This window comes from Dermacentor silvarum, chromosome 1 (assembly GCF_013339745.2).
Source record: "Dermacentor silvarum isolate Dsil-2018 chromosome 1, BIME_Dsil_1.4, whole genome shotgun sequence".
Lineage (NCBI taxonomy): Eukaryota > Metazoa > Arthropoda > Arachnida > Ixodida > Ixodidae > Dermacentor > Dermacentor silvarum.
The window spans coordinates 181,892,980-181,913,099 of NC_051154.1; positions in this window are offsets into that span (position 1 = coordinate 181,892,980).

A 20,120-nucleotide genomic window follows, 5' to 3' on the forward strand; every position below is an offset into this window, starting at 1 on the left:
AGTGCACCTGTTCACTACACTTGTATTTGCAATGTAATGATGAAGCTACCTATTGTTTTCAATTCATTGTTACGAAACTTAAGTACAGGCAAGTGCAGGGGACAAAGAAGGAAATGCCCGACACGAGCGCTGTCTCACAATTGAATTTTTCTTGCGATCTGCCCTGAATATATACACATACAAAAGGAAGTAAAGAATGCAAAGCAAGGACCGCAGAAAAACCAGAACCAAACCACCACGCAGCATCCTAGGAAGACACAAAAAGCAGCAGGCGCGACGCACTCTCGATCGGCACGAGCAGTCTGCAACGACTTATCAATATTCCGTTTCATGTGAGCCTAGTGATTCCTGGCTGGCGCATGCGTCTTCCTAATGAAAAACGCCTCTGTTAGTTCACGTGTTGTCTGGTCCTTGCTTTTATACAAAATCGAGCACCTGCTCGATTCTGGTGTGCAGCCGCATTTGTTGCAATGCGAAGCCACAGGCAAATTAAAAGTGTCTCTTAAAGATGCGAAATGTTCCTTTAATCTCGTGCTAATGCATCTTTTGTCCCATGTAAACTTTATCGCACGATAAGGGTCATTTGTAAACGACGCCTACCACACAGGGAACAACTTGCTTGACGTACGGGCCGGGCAAGCCCTCTTTTACTAGCCGATTTCGAAGCGCGCTTGTCAATTAACGAACAAATGTTTTGTAACCTAGGACATGAGGAAAACAGCACGTTAACTGCATATCTCGCGCCAACGTTCTTAAGATAATGTGCCATTTTGTGCACGTACGGAATGACAGCGAAGCGTTTTTTCTTTCTGTACTTTCTTTTATCGCTCGGCAAAAGATTATTCTGTTTCCTTATTTGTTGAAGCAGCTTTTCGGACACAGCATTAATGACACTTTCAGGAAATCCGGCCTGTTTAAAACGCGTTAACTGCGCGGAAAAGCTTTCTTGTATGCGATGTGCACAATATTTCTTATGCGAGGACATATAAGACACGAAAACGAAACACCTCTTTTTACTATATATATATATATATATATATATATATATATATATATATATATCTTCGAATGACCTGCATTGAGTGGAAGGATGGGTTTTTCGGTTCTTGGATGGTACACCCAGCAAACATGTTTCCTGTGAAACTTCAAATAGATGTTTAAAACCCGGATTTCACCATTGACTGGCATTTCATGCGTCAACTGCAGCTCTTTCCCTTCACACCTGAAATTGACGCGTGTAATGCCAGTCAATGGTTAAATCCGGTTTTAAGAACTCCATTTGAAGTTGGGTGGGCCCAACATAGCATGGTAGTGACCAGATTTATTAATGCAGTATCTCCAGGATCGGTCCACGTTTTTTTTTTTTTTTTGTTAGACGGATACCTACAAAATGGGCTAAGTCCGCCGATAATGCCATAGCATTAAATATACAAATACAGTAGCTGTGGCTCACCCATGGTGAGCCAGAGCTACCAAACATCACCTACTATTTTTAGCATTCCGCGTACTAAAATTGTGGAGATTAATTTAGCGGTTGGAAGTTTCGTCATGAATAGAACTACTTGTCAATATAAAAACCTAAGTACAGCGATAAATGTTGCTAGGCTACCGTGCCACATAATTGAATGACAAAGAACAAAAGAAGCTCTAAGCAGCTTTCCCTACACATGCGTGCGAAATCATGCAGAAAATTCATAAAGACCCATGGAGGCTGAACAAAAATCAATCCATAAATGAAGGCTGAACTGCAAGCTGCAACGCTGGAAGACTGCAACGCTCGTAATTGTTCTTTGAAACTCCATGCTGCCATCAAGCTTAGTTTTTTTTCTTTTTTTTTTTCGCATGCCGGGTTACATTTAATGTAGATACAAGCAATTCCAGTGCAATGAGCTGTGCGTATTGTCCAATCTTTCGAACATTCAAATAGTGCGATCGGTGGTACGCCCATCACATGACTGAGATAGCGAAAAGCCACCTCAGCGGCGATAAAACCTTCAAGGGTTGATCCGAGCACGGTTTTTCTTAGGATAATCTTTGGCTTCGCAGCAGGAACGCTGTGGCGTTTCGTCTGCTTATACTGTAAGGGACCTGTGTGAGTGTACGCGTTGAAATTTCTTCTTGATACAAGACAAAATTACTGACGAAGCCCTCGAAGTGTTCATGGAAAGTCAATAAAACCATGTGTTCCACTGGGTTGTTTTAGTTCGTGCGCAGGTGCGCAGAATTTAAATAGAAGTTGATTACATGCCCTCTTTCAACGGTACATAGTTTCGTCAGCATATAAATAGCTGTTCGGCTGTTATCACATGCAGAACTGACATGCACATCACTCAACACGAGCTGACTCAACACTCACGCGAACATGATGTTGCGGTAAGCACGTGAGAGTGAAGAAATTCTGCAGGCGTTTACGTAAAGCTTTAGAGAACCCGCCGTGATGGCGTAGTAACTATGGCGTTGCGCTGCTAAGCCCGAGGGAGTGGGATCAAACCCCGGCCGCAGGGGCAGTATTTCAATGGAGGCAAAATTCAAGAACACCCGTGTACCGGGCATTGGGTGCACGTTAAAGAACCCCAGGTGTTCAAAGTAATCACGAGTCCCCCACTATACAGGGTGTTTCATTTTAGTTGCACCAATTTTTTTTTAAATTGCCTGTGGCAGATAGCACAATTATAACCCTTGATCTAAACTACTCGATGAGGGGGCCATTACTTCCACGAGAAATCAAAACGCCTAATTGAATAATTATCCGTAATGATTTCGCTAATCAACTTCTTAATTAATTATTTTAGGGCACATCTTCCAATCTACGAATTATAGCCGCTGAGTTCGCAAAGCATATCCGCTTGGAACGAATTCTCAGGACTGAACCAGTTTAGAGATATTAATTTTCAGTGTCCAACGAAATGCATGGGCGTTCCAGTTAACTTTGTGCTTCAATGCATAAAACAGCGTTTTCCTCAAAAAGTTAACTGGAACGCCCACTCATTTCGTCGGACACTTTGAAAATTAATATCTCTAAACTGGTTTAGTCCTGAGAATTCGTTCCAAGCGGATACGCCTTGCGAACTCAGCGGCTATAATTCGTAGATTGAAAGATGTGCCGTAAAATTATTTAAGAAGTTAGTTAGCGTAATTAGGTTAATTATTCAATTAGGCGTTTTGATTTCTCGAGGAAGTAATGGCCGCCACATCGAGTAGTTTAGATCAAGAGAGAGAGAGAGAACCGAGAAGGGAAAGGTAGGGAGGTTAACCAAGGACATGCCCGGTTGGCTACCTTATGCTTGGGGAGAGGGAAAGGGGAAGAATGGATAAGAAGGAGCGAAAAGAAAAATAATACAGAGTCAGTCATTTACAGAGTCAGTTGCAGAGGAAGGTCCACTGTCACAAGCACTCATACAGTCCAGTCGCCTTCAAGAAGTACAGAAGGGCTTTTGTGGCCTTTAGCATGCAAGAATACGTAGGCTGTGGTCCCAGGACCTTTTTCTCTGAGAGCGCTCTATTATCTAATAGGCTAAGTTGAGCTTGTAGAGTACGTCCTTGAGCGTCAAAGGATGGGCAATGACACAGAAGGTGCTCTAGAGTCTCATCGCACCCGCACAAATTACACGCCGCACTGTTAGCAATTCCTATTAGGAATGAATAGGAATTTGTAAATGCGAGGCCCACCACACGCGACAGAGTAAAGTTGTTTCGCGACGGAAGAGTCCAGGCGGCAGGCGAAGTCGCAAGTTAGGGTCTAGAGAGTGCAAGCGTGAGCTGCTGAAACCCAGGGAATTCCATTTTAGAAGTGTGATGTGGCGAGCAAGTGATTGAAGTTGCCGCGCAGCATCCGTTCTTGAGAGCGGTATAGGCACCCATTGATGTTTTTGATGAGCCGAGCGAACAGCTTCATCTGCGCTGTCGTTGCCGACAATTCCGAAGTGGCTCGGCAACCACTGAAATACGATGTTGTGTCCTTTCTCGAGCGCGTGGTGATGAGCTTGCCTTATTCCGTACACTAGCTGCTCGTGTAACCCATGACGTAGGGCAAACTGCAGAGTTTGTAGGGCTGCTTTCGAATCGCAGAAAATGGCCCAACAATTTGGTGGCGGCTGGAACACGTAATTGAGTGCACCTTGAAGAGCCGCAAGTTCTGCTGCTGTCGACGTGGTGTTGTGAGAGTATTTAAACTGCAAAGAGACGGCGTCAGATGGAACAACCACTGCTCCGGTAGAGCTGTTAGAATTGGTGGAACCGTCCGTGTAAATACGTGTATGTATTCGGTCAAAGTAAGACTCGTGTAGGAGAAGCAGAGACAACTGCTTTATGGCTAATGGTGACAAGTCTGACTTCTTAGCAATCCCAGGAACTGAGAGGCACACGTGAATTTGCCGCAGACATCACAATGCCCATGTTGGGCGTTTTGCAGGCTTGAAGCCAAATGGTATCGACTCATGTTGTCTCGCTCTTCTTCACTTCTTGAAGGAGACTGGACTCTATGAGCGCTTGTGACAGTGGACCTTCCTCTGCGACTGACTCTGCGAATGACTGACTCTTTATTATTTTTTATATTCTCGCTCCTTATCTATTCTTCCCCCTTCCCTCTCCCCAAGCGTAGGGTAGCCAAATGGGCACGTCCTTGGTTAATCTCCCTACCTTTCCCTTCTCGTTTCTCTCTCTCTCGTCACAATACTACAGAATGTAGCCGGTGGTCGTCGCGCTGGCAAACCAGCTAAATGGTGGGATGGCAGCCGTGAAAGTTGTCGAATGTGCGCTCTTAGCGTCTCGACGACGATATGGGTGGTGATCGGATGCTCATGTGCAATGACAATCGTCGCAGCTGTCGAAGAACATCTCGGGAGGCCAAGACATGTCCGAAGTGCTTGGGCTTGGACGCTGTGTAGTGCAAGGAGATTAGTCTTGCATGTGTTGGACAAGATTGGAAGACTGTATCGAAGAAATCTGAGAAAGAGTGACGTGTACAGCTGTAACATAGAGCGCAAGGATGGTCCCCATGATTTTCCAGCTTTGAACTTAAACATATTCTCAATACAAATGAGTTTTTTTCTTCATGTAGGAGACATGCGGACTCCAGGTGAGGTCACGATCCAGAATAACGCTTCAGAACCTGTGAGTTTTCTTATATGCAATTGACTGGCCCTCGATGCACACCGGGTAGAAATACATCGGTTTTCGCGTAAATGCCACTAGTGCATATTTTTCCGTAGATATTGTCAGACCTTGTCGTCGAAGATATGCCGCTTTCAGGGTTGCCTCTTTCTGTATTCTGGCACGCACGTGTGGCCGTGTCACGCCGGACGTCCAGATGCAAATATCATCGGCGTAGAGCGAAATATTAGCTGTCTGTGGTAGCATTTCGGTGAGCCCCACTAGAATGAGGTTGAAACATATCGGACTCAACGCTCCGCCTTGCGGGACACCACGACTGGAAATATATCTATTTGTCTGGCCATCTTCTCTAAGAACAAGCACGTACCGATCTCCTTGAGAGATAGCTCCTAATCCATCTAAAGACGTGGCCTCCAAGTTCTGCAGCCTCAAGAGCTTGGAGAATGACTTCGTGGGCTACATTGTCGTAGGCACCTTTTACGTCTAAGAAGATGCCACAGAGAGACGCTTCAAAGCTTTTTGTTGCTGCATGGAGGTCACGAGATCAATGACATTGTCAATTCAAGACCGTCCACGTCGAAAACCAGCCATAGCATCAGGGTAGATGTTGTAGTATTCAAGGTACCATTCCATACGTGTCAGCAACATCCTCTTCATGACCTTGCCGATGCAACTCGCAAGTGCAGTCGGTCGGCACGATGTCGGCTACAGTTGCAGTCCAGTCGGCTACACTTCCACTGGTCGGGGACTACGCCGTCATGCCAAGATTTATTGAAGATATCCAGCAAACAGCATTGCCCTGTTGAACCTAGGTGCCTTAAGGCAGCGTAGGTCACCCCATGGGGACCGGGTGATCACGACCGCCTGCACGTAGCCAAAGCCGCTTGGATTTCTTCCATAGGGAAATGCACTTCCATACTTTGATCTCTCGCGACAGGGACGTCATGTAGCGAGAGGTACATCAGTAGAACGACGTCACCAGTAACCTTTGCACAAAAATCACCAGCGACTTCAAGCTCTGGTCGACTTTGACGTAGAGCCAGCGACTTCAAGCTCTGGTCGACTTTGACGTAGAGCGAGTGCTGTGGAAGTGATCGAAGACCCTGAAGAGTTCTCCACACGGGGGATAACGGCTTGCGAGGATCCAGGGAATCGCAGAAGCTCTTCCATCGTTGGTCCTCAAGTTTGTTCATCTCACGCTGAACTTTCTTCTGAATGCGTCGGGCTTCCCTTACGTCATAAATGGACTTAATACGCTTATATCGTCTTTCGGCCCGCCGGCGGATCGCACGAAGCCTCTCCAATTCTTGGCCAAAATCTGAGCGTCTTTTCGATGTTGTATACGTCTGTGTAGAAGCCTGCAGTGCTGGTATGATCATGTTTTCAAGGGGCTCGGGATGTTCATGTCTGAACTTGTCCTCGATCGAAAGTCGGTACGCTTGCCAGTCAATCTGTCTTGAGAGCACAGGCGAAAGAGCACTGTCAAAGCCTCTGACAGCAATGCACGTAGGCATGTGGTCGCTGCTGTGAGTTTCAATGTCTGTGAACCATTGAACTTTGAAACTTAATCTATGCGATACTAATGTCAAGTTCAAACAGCTGCTGTAAGTCACTCCTCGGAGATAAGTCGGGCTGCCATCGTTCAAAACTCTCAGTCTGTGCTTGGCAGCGAGATCAATTAGACTCGTGCAGCTTTGATTTGTCCTGAAGCTTCTCCAAAGTGGAAGGTGGGCGTAAAAGTCACCCATGATTATCCAAGGACCTGGAGTTTTCGTGAGTATGTCGTTTAGTCTCTGTCGATCAAGTCGACGTGATTGTGATAGGTAGGCGCCTATCAGTGTGAATGAAACCTTCTTTTTTACACGGAGACATACTGTCGTCGTGAGGTTGCACTATTTGTTGAACATACGTGAGCTCCTTGCGAATATATACAACTTGACTTAGTTCAATGCGTCATAAAGAAACAAATGATTCGTAGACCGACAGTTGAATTGTCTTTGAAAAATGAGGTTCACAAATGATGATAATAGGGAACTTGTTCTCAAAAACATAGTGGCGAAATTCTGACATCCGTGACTGCAGACCTCTGGCATTCCACTGAAGTATGGAAGCGCACTTGACTTGTTCCCGGAAAGGTCGCAGTGGTTGTGTATAGCAAGCCATCTTGTTACTGTAGACCCGCAAGTACTAGTTCAAGGGAGTCCAGGACTTGCAGTGCGCATTTAGCGGATGGTGTTTGCATATTATTCAGGAGGGAGCTGATAACACTCACCAGCGATCTCTGTACAGCAACGACCTGGACATCTTGGGCAGCTTGATTATCTGTTGTCGAATTAGCGCTCGGCGGTAGTCGACGCTGTCGCTCCTCGGAGAAGTGTGCCTGGGGTAGTGCCGGCCAAGCAACGTCAGATTTTTTCTGAGCCTCGGTATACTTCTGACCACTGTTGCGACTGGGGGTCCGTAGATTTGGGGTATCCATTCCGCAGAAGGAGTAGGAGGACGTGGGGCTGGGCCCGACACTCAAGACGTTTAGATACACACGTTTATATTCCTTATTTACAAGAGTATTTCAAGAAGTGCTGAAGATATGAGGTTTTCGTTCAAGTTCCGGCTGTCGAAGATTTCACCGTGCGTGCGTCGCCTCTTTTAACATCTTCGTTCCCCTTTGTCCCGTCGCCTTCCCCCAATCCGGCGCCAGGAGACGGATTTCACGATGTCCCGCCAATCCGGAGGTTGGGAGCGCTTTTTCTCCGAAGAGAGCTTTATGCCCAACTCAGGCACCTCACTGGGCACGAACGGGGGAGGAGGGAGGCACAGTGACCCCGTCTCCGGTGCGGCAGTGCGGGCGGATGACGAGCGACCTGAAGGAAGGTCCCCTTCTGGCAGAGCCCAATAGGTGGATAGCAAAATGACGATGTCGTCAGCTAGCGACTTCCGGTTTGTGGGGTTTTCGCTTCTGTTGCTTCGTTCAGCCTTGTCAGCAGTTTCTACAGTGCGATTTCCCGCTGTTCGCGAAGAAAACACGCTTCAGCAACGTGGTTATGGTTGGCTGCTCGCCATTAGGGTGCGCGAACTCTTTCGTTTTCCATGGAATGAAGCGCACAAACGTAAATGGGCAGTTGCCGTCAAACGAGCGAACGTGAACGGCGAGCTGTGGGTACCGAACGTAGGAGCCAGAATATGGGAAGATCATTTCGTCACAGGCAAGTGTTTTGGCGAACAACTTCGTCTACTAACGTTGTAGTACAAATACGTCCTTTTTAACAATCAGTCAAATACACACAGGTGCACCCAGCAAGAATCCTCAGCACATTGATTATGTGCTGTCTTCATTTCGTTACAACGAAAAGGCAACTGACGCTGCACGAAAGAGGGAGGAGAGGTAACGTCAAAATAATTCGTGCGCTTTTCATATACTTAAATCAGTGCTTTCTCTCTGCAGTTATACACGACATGCGTCTCTTGAGAAAAAACGGGAGACCGCGAAGGCACAGCAGCCGACGACATGGCGCGCGCTGGGCACCGCTGCAGACAAAACAGCGGACGAAGCTATCGACTGCACTGTTTGTTAGGGGAAGCGTTACAAACAGCCACTTATTAGGTTGACTTACCACTTATTAAAAACTACTTCTTAAGTTAACGAACGTTTATTTGCGCTCGACAAACGTTATATAATTATTTTGCTGAACGGCCGATCCCAACACCATGTAGATGTAGGGTACTTGGCGGTGGTGGTGGTGGCGGCGGCGTGGAAGAGCGCTCTGTTTACTGTTTACTGTTAGTACGGTTTAGATCAAGGATTATAATTGTGCTATCTCCCACAGACAATTTAAAAAAAATTTGGTGCAGCTAAAATGAAACACCCTGTATATGGCGTGCCTCATAATCATATCCGGGTTCTGACATGTAAAACACCAGAATTTAATTTTTAAAACAATTATAACATTCGTGTTCGGACTTCCACCGTGCGCGAGCTACGTGATGTGATTTTGTAGTTTCTTTGTTTGAAAATTGTTGTCGGACTCTTGGATATAGGCATATATATTTCATTTAGTCTGCTGATTATCACATTTTCTGTATTGTTTCAGTTCTATTCAACGAGACTACCAAGAGGAGCTGCCACACATGAACAAAAGAAGCAAGAACACAGAACAAGTGCAAACACATCTTAGTAGAGCTAAAAAAATAGAATTGAAATTGCATGACAGTCGTTGATTCCTTTGGCAACGCGCAATGCCTAAGGAAGGTAAGCTTTGATAGCGATAAATTATTCAACTGTAACTAACAGCGCAATAAAGAGCATGACCACATTGTCGAGTTTTCTCTCTTGTTAACATCCCTGCGTTCTATCTTTCTTTTCTTTCTCTCTCTCCAGTTAATTGTGGCACGTCTCTGCAAAATCACTCCTTATATGAGGGCTTCACTTGCTTCTTTTGAGCACTAGAACGAATGTCGGTATCTCATGTGGTTCGTGAAGTCTTTCATGTGCGAAATTTTTCCTGTTTTCAGTCCCCGAAGAAAACATCTAGAGGTCTCTGTGAGCACTACACAGTGACAGTTACCTCTCCTTCTGTCCTGCCTCGAGCCAGAATCCTCTCACGATGTTCGTTGGCTTAAGCAAATGGGGTAACTCAATTCACAGTAGAGCGCAGCGCTGCCATAAACATAAAACGCAGCACTGCCACACACTCCATCGCTAAACTTGCACAATATGGTGCGCTCACAGCCCTTAAAGCAGAAGTAGCTTGTCACTGCTACGCTATTGAAGGCGATCGCCAATTTTTCACGTGAAGTGCACATTTATTTTACACTGTAAAGAGTACGCGGCGGTACACGGCGATCCTATTCAAAAGGGAACAGCAGTTTGTAAATGGGATTTCGATCCGCAGACGAGACGCTATGGTTGGTTAACGTCGTCGTAATCATGAGGAAAGGTGGGCTTGAGGAAAGTTCGTGAAACGAATATCCGTTTACACAAGGTCAACTCAAGTATATATGTGCCATCTGGCGAGATCAAACCTTTAAGCCCGTTCCATAGGAATTGGAGTAAAAACCAGGACGTCGTCGTTGAGAGGTCCGGCGGGTTTTCTTGGCACAATACACCATATTGCAGAGTAAAGGAGCACCCATATGAAATCCACTGCCCACTGGAAAATTTAGTAGCGCTGCATAAACGAAGACGCCTAGCGTAACAAGTTACAGCGATGTGCGTTATTCCGCTGTGTAACTGTCCGCGTCTTTGTAGCGCTACTAAACTTCCCGGTATGACAGACAACAATCCAAAAGTACCGCGCTTTGCAGTTCATTTCTGAGGTATTTTCGGCATGATGTCCATGGCATCAAGGCTTCTTCAGTTCATTGTCAAGGCACATATTTGCAATGACACGCTGTACTAGTTTCGAGTTCATTTAATGGTAAGGCAGGATTATTTGTCTTCACTATTTATTTATTTTATGGCTTGGAGATGTTACCAACAGGTGCAGTATGCCGACGGCTTCTCCCCAACGTTAAATTGTATGAATGAAGGTTGATGATAGGTGAAGTGAAACCTTTCAGCTACCGAGCGCTACCGAGCGAGCGCGGAACGGTCACTTGCAATTAAAGAAAATAAAAAGGAACAAAAAATATAACACGTTTCGCACGGCCAACGCTCAAGGAATTTCCTGTGTAACCGACGACTGAAAAGTAACTGACTTTTTACTGATAGCATTGAAACTTGTTGCATTCATCTGTGGAAAAAGAAAACGAAAAAAAAACGCATTGGGCCAAAATTCTGTCAGCACGGCGACAATTGACTGAAAGGGAGTTAACGGCATCATTGTCAGTGCACAGGAAATCGTAGAAGCTGAAAGCATGAAAAATCGAGCCATAATTGTGTCAACACTGTCAATTGAAGGAAAAAGAGCAGCTCGGCTGTTTGCTAGTAGACTGCCGATAGTGTTCGGCCTACAACCTCGTCAGCTGTGCGGTTATGTTCATTCGAAATCAATTGCATATAGTACACGGTGAATATAGGAAAAACAAAATCAGTTGGAAGTATCACTTGTGCGTCTTATTTTCGTTGTCCCCGTCTTTCTTTCGGCACAGAAGTTCTCTGGCAATCCCCTGATTGGTTGTTTTCTCATGGGGAAAGGCTCGGTGTACCAGAGAGGCAGCGGAAACCTAAAGCAGCGGCCTACGACGCCGGCAGTTCGTTTTCACTAAGAAACCGGCCAGAAAACTCTTTCGCCCGACGGAAGCCTGCCGGTGACGGCACAGAGCATAAAATGGCTGTGCGAATAGCGGTCTAACTTTGCAAACGCTTGCTGACACCCGTAAAAGCATGTAGCCGCTCTGCCTGTCGTTTTTTTAGGACTTTCTAGGATGACGTAAACTCTGACCAGCTATAGTATGAGCCTGGTTAGAACCTGGGGCGCTATAACGTAAAGCTATTCCAATCTGTTTATATTCCATTTCTGCCACTAGCCCCCCACGATTGGTCAAACATTTTTCGGCGCACCCCCTCTCCGCCTTTCTGTCACGCAAAACCACAGAAACCGCGAAAATGCGCCATCTGATATGACGTGTGCACACGGATAGGCTCGATTAGGCCGAACAAAAGAAGAAAAAAATATTTCCGATCCTACGCCTTCTTCGCTGCTAGCCCTCCGCTATGGGCAACCAGCACTGAAACTCCGCGTGCCAGCAGCAGCGCCGTAACACAGAGCCTGCGAGCGGTGGAAACAGTTTTCAGCAGTACATGCTGCGATTTCGCGTCATCAATTTCACCGCTTATCTCGAGGTACATGTGTCCAGATTCTGGCCTGACTGGGAACCGACGTGCCATAACGTGTGAGCGCATGTGCTTCTCCAGCGCGCACGCGTATGGCCGTATGGCCTGAGCTTGGCTGGATGCACAGAGCTAAAGCCCCAAACTGATACAGGCGCGCGTCTCTTATGGCGGACCATTATCGTGGCCTCCCTATAGTATGATGTCAGCATATTTCAGCTGCACACATAAACTGCCGTAGCGCCTCCTGGCCAGCGCTGGTTCTTCATTGGTCAAACTTTTTATGGGCTACGACCACTTCGCCTGTCTCTCACGCGACGTTACAAAACTGAGAGAAATCATCATGTTAAAGTGACGTGAACACACTAACGTTGCATTCAAAAACTGCATTTTTTTTCGAAACAGCCAGAGATTGCCCCATTCCGAAAGGTTTAAAAGATGGCTGCCCGCCGATCGCTCTGGCACTCGCTACTCGAAGCTGTTGGTAAGAATCGATTTATCTGCCTATTACAAAAAAAAATTATTGTGGTAGTATAGCGTTGTCGAGCCGTTTCGGTATGTGTACATTATCGCACAGCCAACTATTCTTCGCGAAGGTTCCGTTCTAGCGGCATTTCTAACCTTCCACCGCACGCCGCAGCGATTTTCGAATGGCCACCGCAAGATAAGCAAGGAGAAGCGGACCAATCGCACACGCCGGCACCGCCCTCCTCATCCGGTTATCTACTTTCACTACGCTAGCTCGGACCGAACGAAACCCTTGCCCGTTCTGCGCGCTCCTCGCCTCTTCTCAACCAATTAGATAAAAACTCACCCTGTCGAGGTAGGCAACGCTATTCGCTTTGAAACCAAACAAAAGTGACCTCCCATAAACGAGTAAAGCGTTTGACTGGGCTGTTCAAACAATGATCGGGATCATCACCCGATGCTTGCGTCAGCGGTTACGTATATTTGACGTCAGGAGATTGGAATAAATTCAGAATGGAATAGTTGTACGTTATACGGACCGTGGTTAGAACCTGGTTAAACCTAACGGTGAGACCCAGCGCTGGAGTTCTGCGTTGATTTGTGTGACTGCTGTGAAGAACTTGTTTTTCGTGACCATGCACTACGATGTTACGCACCATCGAGCATAAATGATATGTGATGAAAATGATTAAAATTTTGCCTGTCAGAAGCAAAAGTTGAATGATTTCTGTATCGCCTACAGATTGAACAGCAGAGTTCAGGTTACGTCACAAGCTTTTGTGGCTGCGGCACGTGTCTCAAGCTATTACGTTCCAATCTCTCGTAGTACAGTCACGTATGGTGTTTTTCACTGGTCAGTCTGGAGCAGGATTTCTTGCTTCGCGGCGGCGAACCCGGATTTCACTGGTCGTTCTGGAGCGGGTTCACACTTTCCACTTGTCGTTTCGGATCAACGCGCTCCGCGCCGGATCGCTCTCACTTGCTCCGCTGCCGAGGCGCGGATTCGGGCGGACATAGGACAAGAAGCAAATGTCACTTCTGCCCGTTGTGAGACGGTGACTGTGGTTGCCATGGAAACGTACAGAGCGGAAGTCGGTTTGTGTGACGTGTGCGCAAAAACTTCCTGTATGATCCACCGCGGCGCAATTTTGCCCCTCGTGGGCAAAATCTGATTGGTGAAATCTGAGACACTCGCTCCAGGAGTGCGGCGGCCGCTCCAGATCGACCAGTGAAAAACATAAGTAATGGCGCACACATACTGTGCAAGTTACTGCTCGCAGCTGCGATCGCATGTTTCATTTTTGGCAGACTTGTATATGGGGCCTTATGCACTGCAATCTGTTTTGTGCTCGAGGAATCAGAGCATGACTGTGCTCCGCTGCGTTGAATCTGAAGATGAATTCAGATATTCTGAACTTTTTTTTTATCGGTTGAAGCCCGATCGATCATATAGTTCGCTCTTTAGACTTTGTGGCGATTGACAGTGGCTCCTCAAAACCCGTAATATTGTCGAGAGACCGAAAGCGAGATGTTTTGTTCTAAATCATGTAAAACACCAAACGAAAATGAATGAATGAATGAATGAATGAATGAATTGATCAATCAACCAAGTTAATTGTTAGTAAATTGTCGTGCAAGAACAGAATGATGCACAAGTAGCAGACTCTTCTTTCTTGTCAAACAGACTTATCGCCCGCGGGGTCCAGTTTTCACAGAATACAAGTGCTGAGCGTCTCAGTATATTTTTTTCTGTGCAGGTGTCGATTGTTGCCCAGATATCTTTCGCGAAGGACAACATGTTCCAAACATTGACACATAAGACGAGAAGGCTTACGGCACCAAATAATTTCAAGAAAAGCGATGTTAGGAAACTGTTATTTATGTGTCATAGGGCACCTCAAATAGATCATTAGTATGTTGAATGTCGGAGATTTTGGGAGCACTTTCCCGACGTCAAAATCTTGTGGCATCATACTTAAGGCGAGATGTGAAAGCGTACTTCATTTCGCCGATAAAAGGTGGCTGATTTAGTTGATGATTATGCTGAGTGAACTGCGAATTGATTACGGCCTGAAGTAGTTGCTTCATGCATGATTAGATGCGAAAAGTTGAACGCTACGTTTGCTTTAAAAAAAAGTTGCAGTTTCGCCCGAAAGGCGAAGCATCGATTGCGATAGCAAAGTAGTAGAGAGCTATACGAAGCAAGGATAGTAGTTAAATGGGCTGTATAAAGTTGTAAACATTCGCTTACTAACTAGATAGACAAGCACGGTCTCATGCGCGCACAAGTAAACATGAACACATCTCCCTCGATGACCGCGGAAACTCACTGTGAAAACGCCGGAGTGAGAAAGCGCGCCAGCAGCTGCGGGTAAATTGACATTCGCGCTGTCTTTCGTCTAGCTTCAAGGCGAACTAAACGTCGAAAGCACAGCGCATACGAAGCTACCGTCACTCGGCGCACGCACTTTGTCCCCATCGCAGATCGTTTTGAAGATGAGGCCCGCGCAGGCGCGCGCTTCGCCCACATCGCAGATCGCTTTCAAGATACAGCGCCCGCGCGCCTGCGCTGTGAGCAGCATCCGACGGAGAAGAACGCATCCCCTCCCTGTCCCTCTCCGTCGCCTCGCCGCGGTACCTCGCGCGCGATAGAAGACCGCGCGCTTCCGGCCTGCCTTCCTACCTCGCGTGCGCTACATTGAGCCGCGATTGCCGGCTCACCCTTGTACGCTTTAACTCGCACACACAGCGTACGGCGCGCGTCGACGATTTTATCGCCGTTGGACTTTATACGGAACCTCATGGCGACGGCGATGGCGACGCCGACGGCAGAAATGCGCTTGGAGTGTCCATATAATTGCTATCGCAATAAAAAATTATATTACGTTATGAGAACTTCGACCCTGAATGGTCGGTATGGCTTTGCAGGACCATCGGAGCGAGCAGGACATTTCGTAACTCTAAACAGGGAACCAAGAGAGACATCAAAGACAAGAGCTCATTTTATCGCTGTAATCTTTTTTAAGTAGAGAAGAGGTGAGACACATATACAACGCCTCAGCAAGATACAGGCGTGGGGTTGTGTTCTCAGTCGATAATGTTCTGTGACACTCACTTTCTCGCTTCACAAAATTCACTGCAATGTCTTCCTGCAGTGACGAGATTTTTTCACGTCACGAAGTTGCTGCTGCACACCCTGACATCACAAACGCTGCTAAACGTGACGTCACTAATATACTGGGTCGTTGGCGCCTCTTTTGGCGTGCGCAAAATAAGAATGCCATCCCCAGTGCGGCACTTGGGAGAATGAGGTCACATGCGTATTTAGCGCGATTACGACTAACACCACTGGCATTAGTTCCGACTAAAGGCAACACGAATACTTTCAAGAACGTTTAACATAGTTCGTTCTTTCGGCCACACAATAAAATAATAGTGATGAAATGGACAGTCAGCGCACGGGGCTGTTTCACAAGTATTAATAAAGTTAAATTCTGGGATTTTACGGGCAAAAACCATGATCTGATCATGAGGCACACCGTAGTGGGGGGCTCCACATTAATTTTGATGACCCGGGGTTCTTTAACGTGCAACTCAATCTAAGTACACGAGTGCTTTTGCATTTCGCCTCCATCAAATTTCGCCCGTCGTGGCCGGAATCGAACCCCTGACCACTGCGCAACAGCGCCGTTTCTTTTTCTTTTTTTTTTCAGCTATGTATACGCGACTTGCGTAGTGCCTCCGTAGTATTCAAACATGCGGCTTGTTAAGCATTCGACCTCTATGTGACGCTAAAATAGGACTACGGGTGCTATTCTAGACATTGTAAAATTCCGCCATCTTGTAGAATTCTCCATCTTGTCAGCTCCATTGGTTCAGAGGGTTCTCCACCACAGACTGGACCCAACGTCACAGAAGAAGGCCGTGCAGGCGCTTCTGCGCTTCTTACGAGCCACCGGCCTATCTGACCGACTGTGATTAGAACGCTCTTCCGGTGCAACGAAAACATCGCACACCTTCTTTGTGAGTGCCCTCGTTTTAACCCGCAGAGAGCAGCTCTCTCAGCCACGATAGGTCAACTGGACAAACGCTTAATAACGCAAATCAACATCCTTGTAAACTGGCCTACACGAAAAACAGCGCGAGCCACCTTGAAGGCACTGCTGCGTTATTTAAAAGACACCGAACTCAGTGACAAATTGTGACTGTACACTGTGTGACGTAGGATGGGACGTTGACACTATTCAACACTAGAACGCCTTCGCAGACTGACAATGCCCACAGAAACAGTTCAGTTGTGTGTGTGTGTGTGTGTGATTTTTTTCTTTCCTTTTTTTCCCCTTTTTTGTACTTATTTTTTCTCTCTCTCTCCTGTCGAATCCCTTTACCCCTCCCCCGGTACAGGGTAGCCAACCGGAGATAATGTCTGGTTAACCTCCCTGTCTTTCCTTCACCTTTTTTTCTCTCTCTCTCTCTATGGCCTCCTTGATTGACTCAAAATGCGGCCATTGCAGAATTGAACAATATAGCGAAACTTGACATTTTTGACAGTGTACAGAATAGCACCCTAAGAGCAAGAGAGATAGAGAATGAGAGAGAATAAACTTTTATTCACAAAGGCATGCAAGGCAATTCTTTTTCGTTGGGTGGGGCGCTCAGTCCAGGGCTCCATTGCCTTGCACGACCCTGCGAGCCCGCTGGACCAGCTGTTGCTGTTCCTGCCGGTCTGAGTGCAAACTCCCAAGAGGAAGGGGTGGGGTTGGGGATAGGAGGAACGCCCCGTGGACTAGAGCATTCCCACGTGTAATGATAGACTGTTGGTTTGGATCCACAGTAGGGGCACTAGGAAGGGTATAGATTGGATTGAAAGAGATGCAGCATATATAGGCAAGGAAATGAATTAGTCTGCAGTTGCCACCAAGCGACGGCATATGCTCTGTTAAGTGAAGGATGAGGAGGAGGATACGTATAATGGTTCTGTCGGTAGTACTCCAGCATTGCGTTGCAATTTAGTAGTTCTGTTGGTGCTTCGTCTGAATTGGACAGCTCTTACAATGGAGCCCGGCTGGTCAGACCTCGGGCAACCGCATGAACGTGTTCATTTCCATGGAGAGAGGCAGTGTCCAGGAGTCCAGACGATGCCCACCGTACGTAAAGTGTACGGCGAGACAGAAGACAGGATACTGTGAGTATGTGCAGCCACAAGTACCTGCGCGAAGGCACGGCAAGCAGCCTGTGACTCTGTCACTATGGTGACCGGGGCGTCCTGTGACGGTAATGTCGAGGCATGGACAATGGCCAGAGCAATAGCTCCCTCCTCTGCCGAATCACTGTCCGTAGTGCGAAGTGTGGCAGACGCCACGAGCGCGTGTGTGTTGTCGATCACAGCTAGACACATGGCGGGCTTCTCTGGGTAGCGTGCCGCAACAGTGTAAAGATCTTGTAAGTCTGTAGTGCCATCGCCAAAGACGCGTGTCATGGCCTTAACTCGGGCACGTCGACGGCCGGCATGGCGGTGGGGATTCATGTTGCGTGGAATTGGAGCCACATTAATGAGAGCGCGAATATTTGGAGCGAGTTTATGTTGTGGTACCTGTGTGGGTTTTTTAGGAATGGGGTAGCCAAGCCGAGTGAGGGTGGCGCAGCCCTGATGGGTTTGCCTAAGACGTTGGAGCTGACTGTTGTGCTGGGCGTCGAGCAGTTCGGTTATGGTGTTGTGGAGACCAGGCTGAAAAGTCGTCGTGTAGAAACATGTGGAGGCAAGCCGAGAGCCGCCTTCACCGCCGTCCGTAGAAAGACGTCCATCTTTTCGGTTTGAGTAAGCGTGAGATTATGATGGGGAAGGTGATTGGTTAGCCGACTAACTATGAAAGATAGAGAGCAAGGAGAGGAAAGGCAAGGAGGTCAACCAGAGGAGCGTCCGATTTTCTACCCTACACTAGGGGCGAGGGAAAGGGGAATAGAAAGAGGACGAGAGGGAGAGAGTGAGTACTGAATACACGTGGGACGATGAACAGGGAAACTATATGCGGTCTCTTAAACCGGTGCACTTCAAATACTGTACTAACGCACGCATCGCTTTTTGTGCCAGTGACGGGTGTAGCCACGGTCCGAGTATCTTTGACTCAGAGAACGGTCTCGAGCCCAGTCGGTTTAAAGTTGTCCTGAGAGAGAGGCGTTGTACGTCGTAGCGAGGACAGGCACACAATAGGTGCTCGATGGTTTCCTCGCACCTACAGGAGTCGCACATCGGGCTCTCGGCCATTCCCATACGATATGAGTAAGCGTTCGTGAACGCCACTCCCAGCTACAAGCGGCACAGCAAGGTTGTTTTGCCGCGGGAAAGGCTAGATGGCAGTTGTAGCCGTAGCAAGGGGTCCAACTTTTACAATCGACAATTGAAGGCACTTGAACTCCAGAAAGCTTGTGATTTTTTGCGTGCAAGCACACGAAGTTCCCTGGCAGTGTCCGTCCTCGACAAAGGTATTGTACGCGTCTGGGTGTCTTCGTGGGCAGACCGGGCAGCCCTGTCAGCAATGTCGTTGCCGACTATGCCACAGTGAGCAGGAATCCACTGGAAGACTATGCTGTGCCCTGCTTCCAGAGCATGGTGGTGTACTTCCCTGGTGTAGGATATCATCTGCTCGTAAGTTCTGTGATGTAAGGCAGACTTGATACTGTGAAGGGCTGCCTTATAGTCACAAAATATGACCCATTGCGGTGCCGGCTCTTCGGTGACGTAAGTCACAGCTGCACGGAGGGCTGCAAGTTCTGCCGACATAGATGTAGTCACATGTGACAATTTGAATTTAACTGCAACTTGCTTGGCTGGAACGACGAATGCGGCAGTTGAGCTGGTAGGTTAGGTCGAACCGTCGGTAGATATATGTATGCAGTCATAATATGTCGGGTGCAGTAATCGGAGCGTCAGTTGCTTCAGAGCCAGCGATGGATGATTGGCCTTCTTGGTGATTTCGGGAATAGTAAAATTCACTTGAGGTTGTCGCAGGCACCACAGGGAAGATGAAGGCTTCGCCGCCGGTGCATAAGATGACGGTATACACTCTTGATGGGCGCTAATCACTTTTGAAAAGGTCGGCTGGTAGGGAAGCTAGGTGATGGTGGGGGATTCTTGACAGATGACGAATGTGCGCTCTGAGGGAGTCGACAGCTACGTGTGTCTGGATCGTATGGTCTCTCGCGATGCCTATTGTTTCTGTTGTTGAGGTGCACCGACTCAATGCTGACGACTATACTAGTGTGGTTCGGCGTCAATCAGAAACACCATATACAATGAGACGTAGTGGTAGTTTTCCTCTAAGACAACGTACCTTCATGGAAGATCAGCCATTGTACGCCTATGCAATCAGGCATTTTCCGGTAGAAATTAAGGCAGGCATGAACATTATTTTCTCAGAGGTTCGTTTATTGCGACACTGTTTATTTGTTTACTTATCTTAATTTACTTATATATGTTCATTTTCAACTCAAACTGCATTGTTTGTTGGTTGTTTCTTATATCGCATGTTTCCTCGCTTTGAAAGTGTTTATTTCTACTCGATATCCACTCCTGCGACTTCCCTGCTAAAGGCTGCCGTATGTAAAAATGAATGAAATAATAATATCTATTCAAAATCGAATGGCTCTGTGGCCAATGATGGGATGTGGGAATATGAGTACGGTATCTCAAAGAGGGGTGGCGGGGAACCTCCCCGCCATCCCTACGTTGATGATCCTAACAACGCCCCCGGTAGTGCGAAAGGTCCCACCG